This window comes from Triticum urartu, chromosome 3A (assembly GCF_056163025.1).
Source record: "Triticum urartu cultivar PI428250 chromosome 3A, HENAU_Tu73, whole genome shotgun sequence".
NCBI lineage: Eukaryota > Viridiplantae > Streptophyta > Magnoliopsida > Poales > Poaceae > Triticum > Triticum urartu.
The window spans coordinates 483,243,297-483,264,848 of record NC_141875.1 but is presented as its reverse complement, the minus strand read 5'-3'; positions in this window follow the sequence as shown (position 1 = coordinate 483,264,848).

The following is a 21,552-nucleotide window of genomic DNA, read 5'->3' as shown; positions in this document are numbered from 1 at the left end:
CCATAGGCTAGCTTCTAGGGTTTAGCCTCCTTGATCTCGTGGTAGATCTACTCTTGTACTACCCATATCGTCAATATTAATCAAGCAGGAGTAGGGCATCACCTCCATCGAGAGGGACCGAACCTGGGTAAAACAAAGTGTTCTATGCCTCCTGTTACCATCCGGCCTAGACACACAGTTCGGGACCCCCTACCCGAGATCCGCCGGTTTTGACACCGACATTGGTGCTTTCATTGAGAGTTCCTCTGTGTCATCACCTTTAGGCCCAATGGCTCCTTCGATCTTCAACAACGATGCAGTCCAGGTTGAGACTTTTCTCCTCGGACAGATCTTCGTCTTCGGCGGCTTCGCACTGCGGGCCAATTCGCTTGGCCACCTTAAGCAGATCGAAAGTTACGCCCCTGGCCATCAGGTCAGGTTTGGAAGCCTAAACTACACGGCTGACATCCGTGGGGACTTGATCTTCGACGGATTCGAGCCACAGCCAAGCGCGTCGTACTATCTCGATGGGCATGATATAGCTCTGCCGCCGAACAGCGCTTTGGAGGCCGCACACGCACCAGTTCCGACCATTGATTCGGAGCCTACTGCGCCAATCGAGGATGAGCGATTGGACGTCACCTCAGGGGCTGCGATCCCAAAAGCGATCAAGCCGAACGCTAGCCCCGCACTCTGCACAACCCGTGACTCCAAGGGTCCGGACTCCACCTCGGACTCCGAACCCCCCACGCCCCTGCCAATCGAATCCGATTGGGCGCCGATGATGGAGTTCAACGCCGCAGACATCTTTCAGCATTCGCCTTTTGGCGACATCCTGAATTCTCTTAAGTCTCTCTCTTTATCGGGAGAGCCCTGGCCGGACTACGGTCAGCTAGGATGGGATACGGATGACGAATAAATTCAAAGCCCACCCACCACCCACTTGGTAGCCATGGTCGACAATTTAAGCGACGTGCTCAACTTCGACACCAGAGACATCGACAGCATGGATGATGATGCAGGAGATACCTACGAACCAACACCCACAGGGCATTGGACAGCCACCTCATCTCACGAGGTGTACATGGTGGATACCCCTAAAGGAAGCGACAACGAGGAAAAAGGGGATGGGACGGGAGATCAACCCCCCGAAAAACAATCAAAGCATCGGCGTAAACGCCAACCCAAGCCCCGCCTCGACAAAAACCCAGCCATAGAGCAGGACGAGCCGGCGGACGACGAGCAGGCCTTAGAGCAACCGTCCGAACAGGGCAACACGGATAGAGAAACCGAACATCCCGCCTCCGGCGAAAACGACAATCCGGACAACCTCACGCCGGATAAACCTATGGAGCAGAAGAATCTCCACGAGAGGCTCGTTGCAACTGCACGCAGCCTAAAAAAGCAGAAGCGGAAGCTAAAAACAGCGGAAGATGCACTCCGGATCAGATGGAGTAAGGTAATCAATGCCACAGATAAGTACGGCGACAGTCGCCGCACTAAAAGCTATCCGAAAAGAAAGCTACTGCCTGAATTCGACGAAGAGGCCCTAGAGCCCTCGCATTCAAAAAATGAAAAAGCCACACGGCCGGATAGACGACCCCATAAAGCGGCAAGCGGCGCCGCACTTAAATCGGCATGCGACCCAATTAAGGATTCGCATCATGGCCCAGTCAGGTCCATTTATGGGCCAAGAAAGCAAGCTCTTGTAAGCAACGCTATGAAGCCATCATCAGAATCCGGCACACCCAAATACAGGGGCGCCGCACACCCCCTATGTTTTACCGATAAGGTCCTGGACTATGAATTCCCAGAGGGATTCAAACCCGTAAACATAGAGGCATATGATGGAACAACAAACCCTGGAGTCTGGATCGAGGATTATATCCTCCACATACACATGGCTAGAGGAGATGATCTCCACGCCATAAAATATCTACCCCTTAAGCTCAAAGGGCCAGCCCGACATTGGCTTAAAAGCCTTCTAGAAAATACAATTGGAAGCTGGGAAGAGCTCGAGGATGCTTTCCGAGCAAACTTTCAAGGGACCTATGTCCGTCCTCCGGATGCAGACGATCTCAGTCACATAACAACCCAGAGAATCAGCTCGGCAGTTCTGGAATAGATTCCTCACTAAAAAGAATCAGATAGTCGACTGTCCGGACGCCGAAGCCTTAGCAGCTTTCAGGCATAATGTCCGAGACGAATGGCTCGCCAGACACCTCGGCCAAGAAAAGCCAAGAACAATGGCCGCACTAACAAGCCTCATGACCCGCTTTTGTGCAGGAGAGGACAGCTGGTTGGCAAGGCGCAGCACCAGCGACCCAAGTACATCCGAAACTAGGGATGGAAACGGAAAACCGCGACGCAACAAGGACCATCGCTGGACTAAGGACAAAAGTCCGAAGAGCACGACAGTCAATGCCGGATTCAAAGGCTCACGACAAAATCAGGAAAAATCGCCCCCCCCCCCAGGATAACAGGGATGATCCATCCAACCTAAATAAAATCCTGGACAGGATATGTCAGATACACAGTACTCCCGAGAAGCCTGCTAACCATACCCACAGAGACTGTTGGGTCTTCAAACAATTCAGCAGACTCAATGCCGAACACAAGGGGCTCGACACACCAAGCGAAGACGAGGACGAACCCCAAAAGCAGAGCACCAGGAAACAAAAGAACTTCCCACAAGAAGTAAAAACAGCGAACTCACTTCACATAACAAAACGTGCGGTGCCCGTAGAGGTACGCACCACACGGCCCATCCCCAAAGGGTCCTGCCACTGGTCGTTAAAACCGATCATCTTCGATCAGCTAGATTATTCTAGGAATATCAAGAATGTAGGATGGACTGCCTTGATACTCGATCCAATAATTGGCGGACTCAAGTTTTCAAACGTCCTTATGGACGGCGGCAGTGGACTAAACCTGATATATCAGGATACAATACAGCACATGGGGATAAACCCAGCAAGAATCCGCCGCAGCAAAACCTCCTTTCAAGGGGTAATACCTGGTCCGGACACCCATTGTACGGGTTTTCTCCGGCTCACAGTCACATTCGGCTCTGACGATAACCTCCGCCGTGAAAAGCTGACCTTCCACATCGTCCCGTTCTCAAGTCGCTATCAAGCACTACTGGGACGCGAAGCTTTCGCTCGATTTAACGCAATACCACATTATGCATCTCTTACGCTTAAAATGCCCGGTCCACGAGGCATCATCTCTTTGAAGGGGAAGCACTAAAGTGCGCCTCCCCAAGCGGAGGACAGTGCGGCCGCTTTAACAGCCCCACAGCAAAATGGCCTCACCGGCCAAAAAACTTCAAAATAGGTCATTTAAAGACCACGAACGCGGATAGACGAGTTTGGTGCAAAATCATCATTGATGCAGGCCTAGAAGCCATATACCCCCGCACTAGGGGCTCCACGCATATACAATAAGAGACAATAAAGCTCAAACTTACATATCTTACTTTATACTTTGCTTATTTTAAACTTTTTCGGCACGACCCGTTTTCAACTCAGTTCCTCTCTTTTACAGATGAACGTTGTGCGACGCCCGTCCAGGATACGGCACAATGGAGACACAGGCGCAGACGTGCAGTAGGGACCCGTCCTAAAGGATTCTTTTTAGATTAAGACCCTGCGTAAACCTTTTTTACTGTCTCTTGTTGCTACACATCCCCTGGTTTTTCTTTCTAACATAACCAAGGAAGAGGCTGGCGTCTTGGCATGTGGCCATGTCAGAATTTTTTGCACGTACCTGGACACTAGGGGCTTTTTCAATAAAGAGTGTTATTTGGCCCGCACTCATAAAGACCGAACACCTTAGGGAGTGTTCGGTGTCGCGAGTTTCGGCATTATATGCATTAGCTCTGAATCATGTCTTTGGTCAAATGTTGGGTTGCCCGGCTCCTGAGTTCAGCTACCTTACGTTCCGCTCTATCGGCTAAGGTAGCACCAGGAGAACTACTGCGATTGTGCCCCCGGTTCGGCCAGGGCGAGCACCTCAGTAGAGAAAGCCGAAAACTGACTGTCATGATGTAGCGTGAGACTGGTCAGCCACTCGATGACCTATCGGAATCTATCGGATTCCTCCGCTTTAACGAAGGGCCGCTTCTCGGTCAGGCACATACGCGCCCCGAATTCGGACGAGCGCAGTTGCCACCAAGGAGCTACCTAAAGAGTCTCATTTTCGAACTCCTATGGCTAAGTGAAAGTGTTAAAACATTATAGTCCGGTTGCCTGGCCCGCTGCGCTATCACCTCCTTTGTAGGACCAAGACGTTGGGTTAAGTGTGAAAATGCGTCTTCTGCGAGCACCCCCGCACTATGTGCGTGGGGGTTGAAGCCAACGACTGCCATCTTTCAGATTCTATACATATATATATATATATATATCTTAAAACGGCCGCATAGAAGGTGTTCACAATACTTGAAGGCACAAGTATAAAAAAGGCCACTACAGTTTATCAAAATATTACTTTATAATTACATATGCTATCGTAACATAGCATCTTTCGGGCACTGCGTCTCTATTACACGAGCGCCTTCAAGAACTTCCTGAAAATAGTGCTCGGAAGGTACTCGGCTTTTGTCCGAATCTCGGGACGCAACAACGGTGGTCTCCATCTCTGCCCAGTATGTCTTAACACGGGCAAGAGCCATCCTAGCGCCCTCTATGCATGCTGACCTCTTCATTGAATTTATACGCGGCACCGCGCCAAGGAATTGCTGCACTAAGCTGAAATAACTCTTTGGCTCCGATCTCCCCGGCCACAGGTAACCCACGACATACTTCATGGCGAGTCCAGACAACCTATTCAGTTCGGCCCATTGAGCCAAACGATCATCCACTGCTAGTGGACGCTCTGGATTGAGAAACTGCGACCAAAAAAGCCTTTCCACTTCGCGATCTTTCTGATCTCGAAAGTGTTCGGTCGCATCAGCAGCACTCGCTGCCAAATCCAGATAGGTATACTTCACACTCCACATCCGGTCCAACGGAGCAAATTTCAGGTCGCAAAATTTCCTTCGCAGCATAAAGGGCTTTCCAGCCGCAATCTGTTCGGCCTGATGCAGCTCCTCCTTCACAGCTCTCATCGCAGAGCACGCGTCCTTGGCATCGGCAACGGCCTTCTCTAAGTCCGTCTGTTTCGCCTGGTCTTCTTTTTCAAGAAGTCTGCAACGGTCTGTAGCGCTTTTTAACTTTTCGGCCATCTCGGCAATCTCTTCCTTGCTTCGGCAATGAGCAGCCTGTTCGGATCTCAGCTCTTCAAGGGCTTTCCTAGTGGCCACATCACTCTCGCTGGCTTGTTCTTTAGCTCGGGCAAGTTCTGCCCTAAGACTCTCCACGGCGGCCGCTCCATCTGCGTCAAGCACATACATCGTAAGACACAGGCGTAAAACTGTTCTTACCTAATGCCGCCCGAGGAATTACATACCTTGAGCCTCATCAAGCCGCTTATTAACAAGTGTGATGTCAGCATCTGCCACGTCCAGTTGCCGCTTTAGTTCGGCCACATCATCAGTTCGGCTTGATTCCGAAGACCTCGCCACCTACATTCAAAGGCGACATTTTAGACCTGGGATTACGATCCTCTGCGTGCTGTCATTTCTTGACAATGCGCAGAGTCTCAGGGGCTACTATCTACACAAGGCGCACCTTACTTATGCGCAACTGACAAAAGTGTACATTATCTAACGTACCTCAAAACCCGTCAGTAAGCTTTTGACGGCCTCATGCAATCCGCTTTCTGCGGATGAAATCCTTTCAATCACCGTGCCCATCAGTGCACGGTGCTCCTCTGAGATAGAAGCTCGCCCCAGCAGAATCTTTAGCTCCTCCGGCCGAGCACCAGACGGTGCCGGACTTGTCCTATGGCCTCTTTCGAAGGCCGGACGCGGAGAGCCTTGGGGGGCCACGTAGCTATCTTCCGCCCCTTCCAGATTCAGAGAAACCCTCCGCGACGACACCTCAGGGTCGCCCGCCTCGCTAGGCGGTATGGCAGGGGGAGGCGTCCCGCTCTCCATCATCTCCGGAAGAAGATCCCCTGAAGACGAGCTCTGCTGAGAAGGGCTGAGGTCCGAGCTACAAGGTAAAATTTCGGTTAATCTTCTCAGATATAAATCAAGGATTTCTCTCGTCCCTCAAAAGGAAAATCTCTCTCTACTTACGGCTCGCTGGAGGGCTGATCCCCTTGAGGGCATAGTCCGGCCGAGGAACTCCCCGGCGCCGGACCCGCTGGCAAGGATTTTCTCCCCCGTTTCGAGGCCATCGTCTCCGGGTCGTCAGAGGCGGCTCTCTTCTCCCCCTTAGGAGAGGAATTGTCGGTTCCTCCCTTCGGAGCAGCCTCCTTCGAGGAGGCCATAGCTTCCTTGTCCTCCCCCTCCAAAGGCATTATCTCCAGCATCCTGACTAGCATGGGATCCGGCCTGGTTTCAGGAAGGGGAGCTGGACACCTGATCAGCTTTGCCTTCGCTATCCACTCCTGTTTAAAAGGACGACTCTTTTAGGGGCAAGTTTATGACAATTATACAGATAGAAGGTCCGGGTACAAGGTTGCTTACTTGAGTATCCGGGCGATTGCAGCTTAGGCCTGCGTCCTCGGTTAAATCCGGACACATCTCTTGTGATCCGAAGAACAGTCTATACAACTCCGCGGGCGTTGCGCCCATAAAATGCTGGAGAACTCGTGGTCCCTCCGGATTAAACTCCCACAGACGAAGGGAGCGACGTTTGCCGGGCAATGTTCAGCGAATCAGCATAACCTGCGTCACCTTGACCAGGTTGAGGTCTCCTTTTAAGAGATCCCTAATGCGGCCCTGCAACAGGGGCACATCTTTGGATAACCCCCAATCTAATCCTTTGTTCACCCATGACGCTAGCCATGGTGGGGGACCCGAGCGAAAGGCAGGAGGCGCCACCCACTTGGCACTCCTGGGAGCGGTGATATAGAACCACTCTCGTTGCCACAAGCCGAGCTCCTCTTGAAAGGAGCCCTCGGGACATGGAGCCTCGGCATTCTTACTTATGACTGCACCTCCGCAATCTGTGTGCCGTCTCTCGATCATCTTCGGCTCCACTCCAAAGGTCTTGAGCCATAATCCAAAGTGAGGAGTAACACGTAGGAATGCTTCGCACACGACGATGAATGAGGAAATGTGGAGGATGGACTCCGGGGCTAAGTCATGAAATTCCAGCCCGTAATAAAATAGCAGCCCCCTCACGAAGGGATCCATCGGGAACCCTAACCCCCGAAGGAAGTGAGACATGAACACTACGCTCTCACCGGGCTGGGGATTGGGAATAGCCTGCCCTTGAGCAGGCAACCTATGCGGAATTTCGGCGGTCAAGAACTTATCCTCTCTCAACTTTAGCACGTCCTCCTCCGTGACGGAGGAGGGCATCCATCGGCCTTGAAGGTCGGAACCGGACATTGTCGAAGGTCCGAAGCGCCTGGAATCTGAAGCCTAGGGTGTTGGAACTCGAGGCGATGGGCGAACTCGTTTGAGATTGGAAAAAGGAGTAAGGCCTTGGTCTCTTTATAAGAGGTCGAATACCAGGAGCCCTCCCCGTAACCGTTTGGGACTCGCCTTTAATCGAGAAAATGTGCTAACGGGCACGATTGGGTTACCCACGTCTGTATTGATGAGAATCCCGTAAAAGGGGGGCACACGATCTCTGCTTTGACAAGACGTGCCAAGGAAACCTCCTCGCAAAACATGCTGAGGTGGAAAGGTGAAAACAATTCGAGCGAAGAACTTGGCTGTAGTGTGATGACACACTGCGGAATACGTCAGCAGATTTGATTTGTGTTAATATTATTCTCTCTATGGCAATATGTGGAAACTTATTTTACAGAGCCGGACACTACTCTTGGTGATTACAATCTTCTATGAAGGACTTGGAGGAGGAACCCGCCTTGCAATGCCGAAGACAATTTGCGCGCCGGACTCGTCGTCATTGAAGCCTGGTTCAGGGGCTACTGAGGGAGTCCTGGATTAGGGGGTGTTCGGGTAGCCGGACTATACCTTCGGCCGGACTCCTGGATTATGAAGATACAAGATTGAAGACTTCGTCCCGTGTCCGGATGGGACTTTCCTTGACGTGGAAGGCAAGCTTGGCGATGCGATATTCAAGATCTCCTACCATTGTGACCGATTCTGTGTAACCCTAACCCTATCCGGTGCCTATATAAACCGGAGGGTTGTAGTCCGTAGGGGAGAATCAACTCCATACACAACAATCATACCACAGGCTAGCTTCTAGGGTTAGCCTCCTTGATCTCGTGGTAGATCTACTCTTGTACTACCCATATCGTCAATATTAATCAAGCAGGAGTAGGGCATCACCTCCATCGAGAGGGACCGAACCTGGGTAAAATAAAGTGTTCCCTGCCTCCTGTTACCATCCGGCCTAGACGCACAGTTCGGGACCCCCTACCCGAGATCCGCCGGTTTTGACACCGACAAAGATCTTTATCGGTCAAACCGCATAACAACATACATTGTTCCCTTTGTCATCAGTATGTTACTTGCCCGATTCGATCGTCGGTATCTCAATACCTAGTTCAATCTCGTTACCGGCGAGTCTCTTTACTCGTTCCATAATGCAACATCCCGTAACTAGATCATTAGTCACATTGCTTGCAAGGCTTATAGTGATGCACATTACCGAGAGGGCCCAGAGATACCTCTCCGATACACGGAGTGACAAATCCTAATCTCGATCTATGCCAACTCAACAAACACCATCGGAGACACCTGTAGAGCATGTTTATAGTCACCCAGTTATGTTGTGATGTTTGATAGCACACTAAGTGTTCCTCCGGTATCCGGGAGTTGCATAATCCCATAGTCATAGGAACATGTATAAGTTATGGAGAAAGCAATAGCAATAAACTAAACGATCAAAGTGCTAAGCTAACGGATGGGTCAAGTCAATCACATCATTCTCTAATGATGTGATCTCGTTCATCAAATGAAAACTCTTTTGTCCATGGCTAGGAAACTTAACCATCTTTGATTAACGAGCTAGTCAAGTAGAGGCATACTAGTGACACTCTATTTGTCTATGTATTCACACATGTACTAAGTTTCCAGTTAATACAATTCTAGCATGAATAATAAAAATTTATCATGATATAAGGAAATATAAATAACAACTTTATTATTTCCTCTAGGGCATATTTCCTTCACTACAACATTCAGATCCGTGTGTATGTTGCAAATCTCTATGTCTCCCTCCTTGACTTGATTGCGGATGGAATTGAAGTGTCTCTTCATGTGCTTGGTTCTCTTGTGAAATCTGGATTCCTTTTCCAAGGCAATTGCACCAGTATTGTCACAAAAGATTTTCATTGCACCCGATGCACTAGGTATGACACCTAGATCGGATATGAACTCCTTCATCCAGACTCCTTCATTTGCTGCTTCCGAAGCAGCTATGTACTCCGCTTCGCATGTAGATCCCGCCATGATGCTCTGCTTGGAACTGCACCAACTGACAGCTCCACCATTTAATAAAAATACGTATCCGGTTTGTGACTTAGGGTCATCCAGATCAGTGTCAAAGCTTGCATCGAAGTAACCGTTTACGATGAGTTGTTTGTCACCTCCATAAACGAGAAACATTTCCTTAGTCCTTTTCAGGTATTTCAGGATATTCTTGACCGTTGTCCAGTGATCCACTCCTGGATTACTTTGGTACCTCCTTGCTAAACTAATAGCAAGGCACACATCAGGTCTGGTACACAACATTTCATACATGATAGAACCTATCGCTGAAGCATAGGGAATGACTTTCATTTTCTCTCTATCTTCTGCAGTGGTCGGGCATTGAGTCTGACTCAACTTCACACCTTGTAACATAGGCAAGAACCCTTTCTTTGACCGATCCGTTTTGAACTTCTTCAAAACTTTATCAAGGTATGTGCTTTGTGAAAGTCCAATTGAGCGTCTTGATCTATCTCTATAGATCTTGCTGCCCAATATATAAGCAGCTTCACCGAGGTCTTTCATTGAAAAATTCTTATTCAAGTATCCTTTTATGCTATGCAGAAATTCTGTATTATTTCCAATCAATAATATGTCATCCACATATAATAATAGAAATGCTACAGAGCTCCCACTCACTTTCTTGTAAATACAGGCTTCTCCAAAAGTCCGTATAAAACCATATGCTTTGATCACACTATCAAAGCATATATTCCAACTCCGAGAGGCTTGCACCAGTCCATAAATGGATCGCTGGAGCTTGCACACTTTGTTAGCACCTTTTAGATCGACAAAACCTTCTAGTTACATCATATACAACTCTTCTTTAAGATATTCGGACGGACTTAAGCATCGCTACGGGTGAGATTGTCTCATTGTAGTCAACTCCTTGAACTTGTCGAAAACCTTTCGCAACAAGTTGAGCTTTGTAGATAGTAATATTACCGCCAGCTTCAGTCTTCTTCTTGAAGATCCATTTATTCTCTATGGCTTGCCGATCATCGGGCAAGTAAACTGTCATGGTTTTGTCACGGCAGATGTCCTAGAGAAAGGACTTAGTCGTGGAGCCATCGCGATGGGTTAGCTTGAAGGGGTTAAAGCGGACACAAGGACGCAAGAGAGTTTATACTAGTTCGGCCCCTTCGATGAAGGTAAAAGCCTACATCTAGTTGTTATGGAATTGATGGAGTTTCGATGACTAGGGAGCAAACAAGCTTCGCCTATGTCTCCAGTTGTTGTCTGTTGTCCTTGAACCGCCGCCGGGTCGTCCCCTTATATACACGAGTGACTCCTGTCGGCTTACGGAGTCCCAATACCGGCTCATAGATGTGTCCGGTTTGGTCTCTACTTATTCCTAACTTACAATACAGGTTAACTACTAACGCCGGTTTACGGCTACAGGCCTTGAACCGACCATGGGCCTTGAGCCCTCCTCTGTCTTCTTGGGCTTTAACATACTTAACTACTGACGAAGTTAACCCGGCCCAGATAGGCCGGTTTACGCCCAGTAGTAATATCCCCAACATTAGGCCCTAGATTGATTTGAACGGGTTCATGTCAATCCTTTAATAAAAGCTCCATCTTCAACATCTTATTATAAATTGGTAAACCGCCATGATGTCATCTTCTCTGATTGCTGTAAACCGGAGTGACGTCACCTGTCATAATCGAAGCTATCCATTATGCTTCTTTGTTTAATAGATCGGCAGAAATCGAGGCGACAGCTCCATTTTGTGGCCCCTTGATTGTCGCGCCTGACTCATGTTCTTTCGCCTTATAAATAGGACCGAAGGGTCATTTCTTTTTTTCCTTCTGTGCCTTCTTCGTCTTCCTCGCGTCGCCAGACTCGGAGCTCCGCCGCCGCCGTCGACCTCTGCCTCATCCTTGGCCGCTGCATCAACCTGAGCGCACCAGAACATCGCGGTAACCTTCCGCATCTTCCTCAGCTCCGGTAAATCTTCTATCCTTTCCCCCGCAGATCTGGCCTAGGGTTTCGCAGTTCTTCAGTGTTCATGGTCTGCCTCTTGCTCATACGATAGATCTTTAGATGAATCCGCAAATCTTTACTCTGTGCAATGATAGTTGTTTGACCTTCGCCTTCACTTATGCATCTCAAACCATAGATCTATATGCACGTTTTGCTCATTGGTTCGGTACTGCTCCTTTGAACCTCTAAGTATTTATCTCTTTTCTGAACTTGCTTCAGATCCAATGCTGTAAAGAAATCTTGTGAAACCTGTTTCTGCGTACTTGTCCATCTGCAATCTCAGCTTTTCAATGCTTAGATCAGGCGGTTTAACCTTATAGAAAATTTTCCAAACCGGTATATGCCATTAGTCCCCTTGTTGAACCGCCAGACGTTGGTTGCTTCATGAAACTCTGGTTCAGATAGTTCTGTCTCCGGTTTAACAGTGCACATACCAACGTACCTTGATCAAATGCATTTTTGAACCGGGATCTTCTACCTTGTAGATTCCATCATGGCCAAGCAAGTATATGAGTGCAATTGGGTTCCTTCTCGCGTCACAGAGGATCAACTGGATGATTTAGTCCTGATTGGCGCTTTAGGCAGCAAAGATACCATCCATTGGAGGGCTCCTGGCAAAGAATGCCCTCCCACACCTCAAGAAGGAGAGGTTGTTGTTTTCGTAGATCACTTAGCCCGGGGCTTTAAGCCACCCGGTTCTAAATTTTACTGGGATGTTTTAGCCGATTTCCAACTCCATCCGCAAGACACTGGCCCCAACTCTGTTACAAATATGTGTCACTTCCAAGTGCTCTGTGAGGTGTTCTTTCAAGAGGAGCCCACAGTGGAATTGTTCAGAGACCTTTTCCATCTAAACCGCCGTACTGAGTTTACTGATGGCTCTAATACGGAGTTGGGTGGCGTGGCGATTCAGAAAAGGAAAGAGGTCACATACCCTCACGCCAAGCTGCACAGTCACCCCAAGGAGTGGAATCAGACATGGTTCTACTACAAAGACACCTCCCCTGCTGGTGAGAATCCCTTGCCTGGCTTTCGTCCGGAGCGGCTCAGCAATACACACCCTTTTCCTCAAAGATTGACTGCCCAGGAGAGAAGCAAATATGCTCCCCAACTATCAAAGCTCAGAGCCTTTATGGCCAACAGTTTAACAGGGGTTGATCTCGCTCGCTGTTGGATATCATGGAGCATACTGCCCCTTAGTCAGCGCTCCGGTTTGATGTGCGAGTATACTGACAGTGTTGATGACCCACTGCGACATTCAAAAATCCAGCTCTCCGATGAAGAAATCACAGAGGCTGTGAATAAGATGCTGAATGAACCGGAACACGTCTGCGCTAGAACCGGTCTGCTTCCCTTCTGTGCCACCAACAAACCGCCAGCTGTAAGACTTTGATTTTTCTCTTTGCTAAATCTGTTATTGATATGTCTGGTCATTGTTTAATATCAGTGTCTGCGTAATTAGGGCAATGATCCATTTTGGAGCAGAAAACTGCCGCAGGAGAAAACAGAAAAACCAGACAAACCGGAAAGAGCAACTCGGCAAAAAACTAAAGTTGTGAAGAAGACTGCCCACAGGAAAAGAACCACTGCATCTTCTAATCTGGCCCCTGATGATGATGTGGATAATCCAGACTTTGAGGTAGAGCTTGACTCACTTGGTTTATTTTTCATGCATCTTATTGATGATGATATTTGTCAGGATGATGCCGAAGCCAGCCACGCGGATGTTGCAGAGGTAATTATTCTCTCTTCCGATTCAGAAACTTTGCCTTCACAAAAAATCCGCCAGGCGAACCGGAAAGTTAAATTTTCTCATCCTCTTGCTTATTTGGATCCTAAATTTCTTATGAAGACCCAACAACACGAAGCTCGTCGCACAACCCGGCACAGCGGCCAGGTAGTTACCTCCGCCGGTTTACCGAATAGTCCGGTTCGGAAACGCCATTCAGAGGTCTCTAATTTGCTTGTCAATGCTTGTCCTAAAGAGGGCTGCTTTCGTCAACCTCTTAATCCGTCTGACTCCGATTACCAGGTTACTTCCCACTCATCTTCTGGCGAGTCATCGGCTACTTAGCTCCCACCGCTTAAAACGGTGCTTGGGTAAGCTATACTTATTGTGTTGTTTGCAGTACATCGCCTTAGAACATATGCTGTATTTGATTTTATTATTCTTCTCAGGGCCAAACCTAGGCCAAGCAAGAAGGCCCGCCTGGACAAAGCGGCCGAAGAAGATGTCGTTCTTGAAGCAGGCAAGACACCCAATGTTGAAGCGGCTATTCCTGAGGATATTCCCAACGATCCACCGCAGCAAGATGATGATCTTATTGCTGAAGAGAGACCTACTGATACCTCAGGTCCTGTCAATCAGCCCACAGGTTCCATCCGGATTGAAAGCTCCATCGGTCCAGCAAAACCTACTGACAAGCCAACAGCTCCAGTGCAAACCGGCGGTACCAAGGATGATGAGGTTGTCATTACTGGCACTGGCCATACTGAGCCAAGCAATCCTATTGCTTTATCCAAACATTCTGCCAAGGAAGAATTTGCTGCCTTTGGCAAAGGCAAGTGGAACGCTGATCTGACGACTTACGCTGCTCTGAACGCCCAAGATATCCATTCCGGCTATCTGAACCGGCTGTATAACAGTCCCGACTATGAAACCGGTCTGGTTAATATGATGAAAGATAAATATGAGGTAACTTTCATATGCTCCTTCCTGCTTGTATGCTTCCATTCTTGCTGACTCTCCTAGCCCCCAAGGGCCGGTTTGTAATATTCTTTCAAACCGGGACTTAATAATATAAATCTTGATGCTTGGAAATTCGCTGATGTAGCCCCCAAGGGCCGGTTCAACTTAGCGTAGTTAAACCGGTACTTTAAGTAATTGAAACTGCCGCATCAGAATATATATGAGAAAATAGCCATTAGCCTCCAAGTGCCAAGTTGAATACTTGTATTGATCTTGGGACTTTGTAAACAATTGAAAGATGAAGATGGAATATGCATTAGCCCCCAAGTGCTAAGTGCATAACTTGTTATGTGGTTGGTACTTGAATCCTTATACCGATTTGTTGAAGCATATATCTGTATGCATGCAGGCGGAGCTGAAGACGAAAGAAAACCAAGTCACCGATCTCCAAGAAAACCTGAAAACCCAACAGGCTGAAACCTCCAAAGCAAAAGAGGAATTGGCCAGCGCTTTAAGCGCCATGGAACAACTTAAGGAGAACTTCAAGAAGAAACGGGCGGATTGGGCCACTGAAAAGTCCGCTTTGATCAAACGAGCAGAGGATGCCGAGGCTGCACTAAAACCAATGGCAGATGAACTGACCAGCATAAAGCGGCACGTGCATGCCATGACCACTGCTATCTTTGGTAAGCCAGTTTGCCTTCTGAATTGGCTCTGCCTTCTTACAGAGTCGCTAGTTTATTAACCCTTTATGGTATTTCAGGGACACTCATTGGTCACTTGGGGTCAGATGTGCGGAAGAAATTGAAAGCCGCCTATACATTGGTTGAACAATTGTATACTGGTGCCCAACGGATCATCTGTACCGCATCTCATAACAAACCGGCGCCCACTTTGATTCAAGATACTCTGATGAGACTGTCAGTGCTTCCTGCCCGGGTTGAAGAGCTGAAGAAATCTGCTGCTCGAACCGGTGCAATCAATGCCTTAATCCGGGCAAAAGCCTGGGTACCGGATTTTGATCCTATTGAAGCGGCTCAGGGCTATCCCAGCTTGAAGGAAGACGGGTCAGAATTTGGTGAAGCGGATCTGCGAGCAATAAACCGGGAGGTACGTCCGCTAGCTTGTTAGTTGGCTGAGGAAGCAGACTTGTCTCATTATCAAGCGCAATATGACAGTCAGAACAAGCGAATAGCTGCACCAATCCATGAATCAGAAAATCTGATCCCTCCAATCCGTAAGCATACTTACGCTCCCGATATTGACCCGTCATTGCTGATCCATGATGAAGCTGTTTTTCAAGCATTAATGGGAATCGACTGGACAACTGTGGATTTCCAGCCACTGGGTAGAGAAACGGAGGCTGAAGCGGCGCATGATGACCCACAACCATCAGGCCAGGCTGGTGACCAAGCTTGAACCGGAAGCCGGTTTTAAAACTGCCTCTCCTTTGCAAAAAACAATTATATTATTATGGACACCATGTTGCCTTGTAATAGGCTATCTGATACCTTTGATGTTGATATGCCTTCGTGCATAATTTGTTCTTCCTGTGGTAATGAACTTTCCAAAACACTTTCTGAAATGAGAAATTCGTCAAGTGCCACCACGGTTGTACCGTCAGGCGGAATATGATGTCTGTATATATGAAATCAAAACATCCAAAACAAAAATTTTAAGTATATGATCAAATTTTTGAGATACATAATACCTGCCATCGTTGAGTGTGAAGTTGGCTTGGCCAATCTTGAAGCGGAGTTTTGCAAACCCACACTGTTGGAGGAGATAACAGCTCCTGTATATATATATATATGACGCTGGTTTACCATGTAAACCGTGCCAGGTTATAATAAACACCATGTTACTCCATAAGAGGATGTTAACAACAAGGATCAAACCGGGCAAATAGTCTCCGGATTGACGTGAACTGTGTTCCGTCAATTGATTGGTTAAAAAACTTTGTCGGTTTAAAAAACGCAATAAAAAGCAAAAAAAACCCTTCAAAGAAAAGTGTGAAGCAAAAGCAATGACAAAACCGTTTGCCAAAAAAGGTTTATTTAAGCTGATCAAATGGCGTTACCATGGCCAAACACGACCAAGCTCCCGTTAGGTGTAACTATGGTTCTAGTCAGCCAGGTCCCCAAATGAAACCATGGCATTTATGCCGACCAAATGGCATGGTCATGGTTCGGGTTCGACCAAGCCCCCAAGTGATTCTGTGGCCTTAGGCCGATCAAGAGGCATGAATGGTTCAGACATGACCAAGTCCCCAGGTGATCTGGTGGCTCTCGCCTATCAAGAGGCATGGTATTGGTTCGGACATGACCAATCCTCCAAGTGATATAACACGATGCTTTTAGAAAAGCGAACTCAAGGGGTAAACCGGAAGCCGCTTTAGAACAACTCCATGTAACCACACATGATGTAAAAGAACAGATACCCCGCTTTAGCTGAGGTTCCAGTTTATTATAGTTAATATATACATCATTGTAATATGTACATAAGTAGAACCAATGGCTCAAGTATAATAAGGCCGAAGATGAGCTATGTTCCACGGCCTGTTGGTCTCCTCCTCTGATGTACGCGAGTCCTTATGTTCTCGAATATCAATCAGATAGTATGACCCGTTGTGCAGATTCTTGCTGACCACGAAAGGCCCCTCCCAAGGTGGGGATAACTTATGCATATCAGTCTGATCTTGGATGAGCCGAAGCACCAAATCTCCCTCCTGAAAGGTTCTGGTTCTGACCCGGCGACTATGATAACGACGAAGATCCTGCTGGTAAATCGCCGATCGGGCGGCTGCGATGTCACGCTCTTCATCCAACCGGTCCAAAGCATCTTGCCGTGCTGTCTCGTTGTCCGCTTCAATATAAGTCGTTACACGAGGTGAATCATGACGGATATCACTGGGGAGAACCGCCTCTGCTCCATAAACCATGAAGAACGGTGTGTATCATGTTGATCTGTTGGGTGTTGTATTGATGCTCCATAACACAGATGGTAATTCTTCTACCCAACAACCCGGCGTTCTCTGCAAAGGAACCATGAGCCGGGGCTTGATGCCTCTCAAGATCTCTTGATTAGCTCTTTCTGCTTGACCATTGGACTGTGGATGTGCCACTGATGAAACGCCGAGCCGGATGTGCTCCCGTTCGCAAAACTCCTTCATAGCACCTTTGGACAAATTGGTACCATTATCTGTGATAATACTGTGCGGAAAGCCAAACCGGAAAATCACCTTTTTGATGAACTCAACCGCCGTGGCCGCATCACACTTGCTAACAGGTTCTGCCTCCACCCACTTTGTAAACTTGTCAACCGCCACCAGGAGGTGGGTCTTCTTATCTTTGGACCTTTTGAAAGGCCCAACCATATCTAGCCCCCAAGTCGCAAACGGCCAAGTAATTGGAATCATTCTCAATTCTTGAGCCGGCACATGAGCACGTCTTGAAAACCTTTGGCAACCATCACATCGTCTGACCAGATCCTCCACATCAGCATGAGCAGTTAACCAATAGAAGCCATGGCGAAACGCTTTAGCCACCAGAGACTTTGAACCGGCGTGGTGACCACAATCTCCTTCGTGGATCTCACGCAAAATTTCACGGCCTTCTTCAGGAGACACGCGGCGTTGAAAAGCTCCTGATACACTACAATGATGCAAATCGCCATTGATGATAGCCATGGACTTGGATCGCCGGATTATCTGCCGGGCCAGAATCTCATCCTCTGGCAACTCGCCCCGGTTCTTGTACGCCAGGTAAGGAAGCGTCCAATCCGGAATAACATGAAGAGCTGCCACCAATTGAGCCTCCGGATCAGGAATAGCCAAATCCTCTTCACCAGGGATCTTGACCGATGGGTTGTGCAGCACATCCAGAAAAACATTGGGCGGGACCGGTTTGCGCTGAGAGCCCAGCCGGCTTAAAGCGTCCGCCGCTTCATTTTTCCGCCGGTCCACGTGGTCCACCTGATAGCCTCTGAAATAACCTGCAACAATATCCACCTCACGACAATATGCTGCCATGAGTGGGTCCTTGGAGTCCCAAGTGCCAGACACCTGCTGAGCCACAAGGTCCGAGTCACCGAAGCACTTAACTCGACTTAGATTCATCTCCTTAGCCATCCGGAGACCATGGAGCAAGGCTTCATACTCAGCTGCATTGTTAGTACAAGGGAACATTAAGCGGAGAACATAACAAAACTTATCACCTCGTGGGGAAGTTAATACGACTCCAGCCCCCGAGCCTTCCAATTGCCTGGATCCGTCAAAATGGATGGTCCAATACGTATGATCTGGCTTTTCTTCAGGTGCTTGCATTTCCGTCCAATCATTGATGAAATCAACAAGTGCTTGAGACTTAACCGCTGTCCGAGGCACATACTTCCGTACGGCCCCAGCTCTATAGCCCACTTTGCAATCCGGCCAGTTGCTTCCCGGTTCTGGATGATATCTCCCAAAGGAGCAGAACTGACCACTGTAATTGGATGCCCTTGGAAGTATTGTTTAAGCTTCCGGCTTGCCATAAAAACTCCATACACCAGCTTCTGCCAATGCAGATACCTTTGCTTGGACTCAATGAGCACCTCGCTGATATAATAGACCGGACGTTGAACCGGATGCTCCTTACCTGCCTCCTTTCGCTCTACCACAATAGCCACGCTGACCGCCCGAGCATTAGCAGCAACATATAGCAGCAACGGCTCCTTGTCAATGGGAGCGGGGAGCACAGGAGGATTGGCCAATTGCCGTTTTAAGTCCTCAAATGCTTCATCAGTAGCAGAACTCCAGACAAACTGATCCGTCTTCTTCAACATCAGATACAAAGGGATTGCCTTCTCACCGAGGCAACTGATAAACCGGCTTAACGCAGCAATCTGGCCTACCAGGCGCTGAACATCATTGATACACTTCGGTTTAGCGAGGGAGGTGATGGCTGTGATCTTCTTTGGATTAGCCTCAATTCCCCTATTGGACACCAAGAAGCCTAATAACTTGCCCGCCGGTACACCAAAGACACACTTGTCCGGATTAAGCATCATCTTGTATGTTCTCAGGTTATCAAAGGTTTCCTTCAAATCATCAATCAGAGTCTCCTTCTCCCTGGACTTAACCACGATATCATCCACGTAAGCATGTACATTACGGCCAATCTGCTTGTGAAGACAATTTTGTACACACCGTTGGTAAGTTGCTTGGGCACTCTTGAGCCCGAAGGGCATAGACACATAGCAGAAGGCTCCAAAGGGAGTTATAAATGCCGTCTTCTCCTGGTCCTTAACTGCCATTTTGATCTGATGATAGCCAGAATACGCATCCAAAAAACTTAAACGCTCACAGCCTGCCGTAGCATCAATAATTTGATCAATACGGGGGAGGGTAAAAGGATCTGCTGGACAAGCCTTATTAAGATCTGTGTAATCCATACACATGCCAGGTGTCATTTTTCTTGAGGACCAGCACCGGATTGGCAAGCCACTCAGGGTGAAAAACTTCAACAATAAAGCCAGCTGCTAAGAGCCTGGCTACCTCTTCTCCAATTGCCTTGCGTCTTTCTTTGTTAAACCGGCGGAGGAACTGTTTCACCGGTTTATATTTAGGATCCAAATTAAGTGTGTGCTCAGCGAGTTGCCTCGGTACACCTGGCATGTCAGAGGGCTTCCATGCAAAAATGTCCCGATTCTCACGGATGAACTTGATGAGCGCGCTTTCCTATTTCGGATCCAAGTTGGCACTGATGCTGAACTGCTTGGATGAATCACCAGGTACAAAGTCAACAAGCTTAGTTTCTGCTGCCGATTTAAACTTCAGGGCCGGATCATGCTCCGTAGTTGGCTTCTTCAACGGAGTCATGTCTGCCGGATCAACATTGTCTTTATAGTACTTCAACTCCTCGGTGGCACAAACCGACTCTGCATAAGCCGCATCTCCTTCCTCGCATTCCAAAGCGATTTTGCGGCTTCCGTGAACCGTTATTGTCCCCTTGTGACCCAGCATCTTGAGCTGCAAATACACATAACAGGGCCGAGCCATAAACTTGGCGTAGGCCGGTCGCCCAAACAGGGCATGATATGGACTTTGGATTTTCACCACTTCAAACGTCAATGTCTCCGACCTGGAATCATAATCATCCCCAAAGGCCACTTCCAGAGCTATCTTACCAACGGGATATGCTGATCTGCCAGGCACTACACCGTGGAATACTGTATTAGACGGTTTGAGATTCTTATCTGTTAGTCCCATACGACGAAAGGTCTCATAGTATAGGATGTTAATGCTGCTCCCTCCATCCATGAGCACCTTGGTGAACTTGTAACCTCCCACCTGAGGCTCCACCACCAGAGCCAACTGACCCGGATTATCGACCTGGGGAGGGTGATCTTCTCTGCTCCATATGATTGGCTGTTCAGACCAACGTAGATAACGGGGTATGGCCGGTTCAACAAAGTTGACCGCCTGCCTCTGAACTTTCCGGTCTCGCTTGTCCAAGCTAGTGGTGAAGACATGGTACTGCCCATTACTCAACTGCTTTGGGTTGCTCTGGTAACCTGACTGTTGCTGCTGTTGGTTGTAACCACCCTGGTTGTTCTGACTATTTTGACCATTATGTCCGCCCGGATTACCATTGAATCCTGAACCGGAACTTCCTCCACCGTAACCCGGCATGGATCCCGAGCCACCGCCAGATTCATGATCATACCGGAAATTATTAGAATTCTTGAACTCCTGCATAATAAAGCAATCTTTCCAAAGGTGGTTTGCCGGCGCCTCCTTCGTCCCATGTCTTGGACAGGGCTGGCTTAGCAGATAGTTTAGGCGGTTTGGGTTAGGGTTGGGCGCTCCATTACGATTTTTCGGCCTACCCTTGCGTCGCTGGCCATTGTCCTGTGCGTTGGTATTAGCCACAAAATCCATGTTACCATCCGCTTTACGCTTGCCTCCTCCACCATTGCCTGCCCAGTGGTGATGCTGACCTTTGGAGCTGCTGTTCTTCTTCCCTTTCCCTGTCTTGTCATCATCAGATTCGGGACCCTTGGTACTATCAGAATCAGCATATTTCACCAAAGCGGCCATGAGGGTCCCCATGTCGGTGCAATGACGCGTCATCCGTCCCAACTTCAGCTTCAGGGGTCCAAACCGGCAGTTGCCTTCTAGGGTTAATACTGCGGTGTCAGCGTTGATGCGGTCTGAGGAGTGCAACACTTGTGAAACCCGGCGCACCCAATGAGTCGTTGATTCTCCTTCCTCCTGGACGCATGCAGCTAAGTCCACTATCGACATAGGCTGTTTACAGGTATCTTTGAAATTGCTGATAAACCGGGCTCGTAATTGGGCCCATGAACTGATAGAATTAGCTGGCAAGCTTTTTAACCAAGTACGGGCCGTTCCTT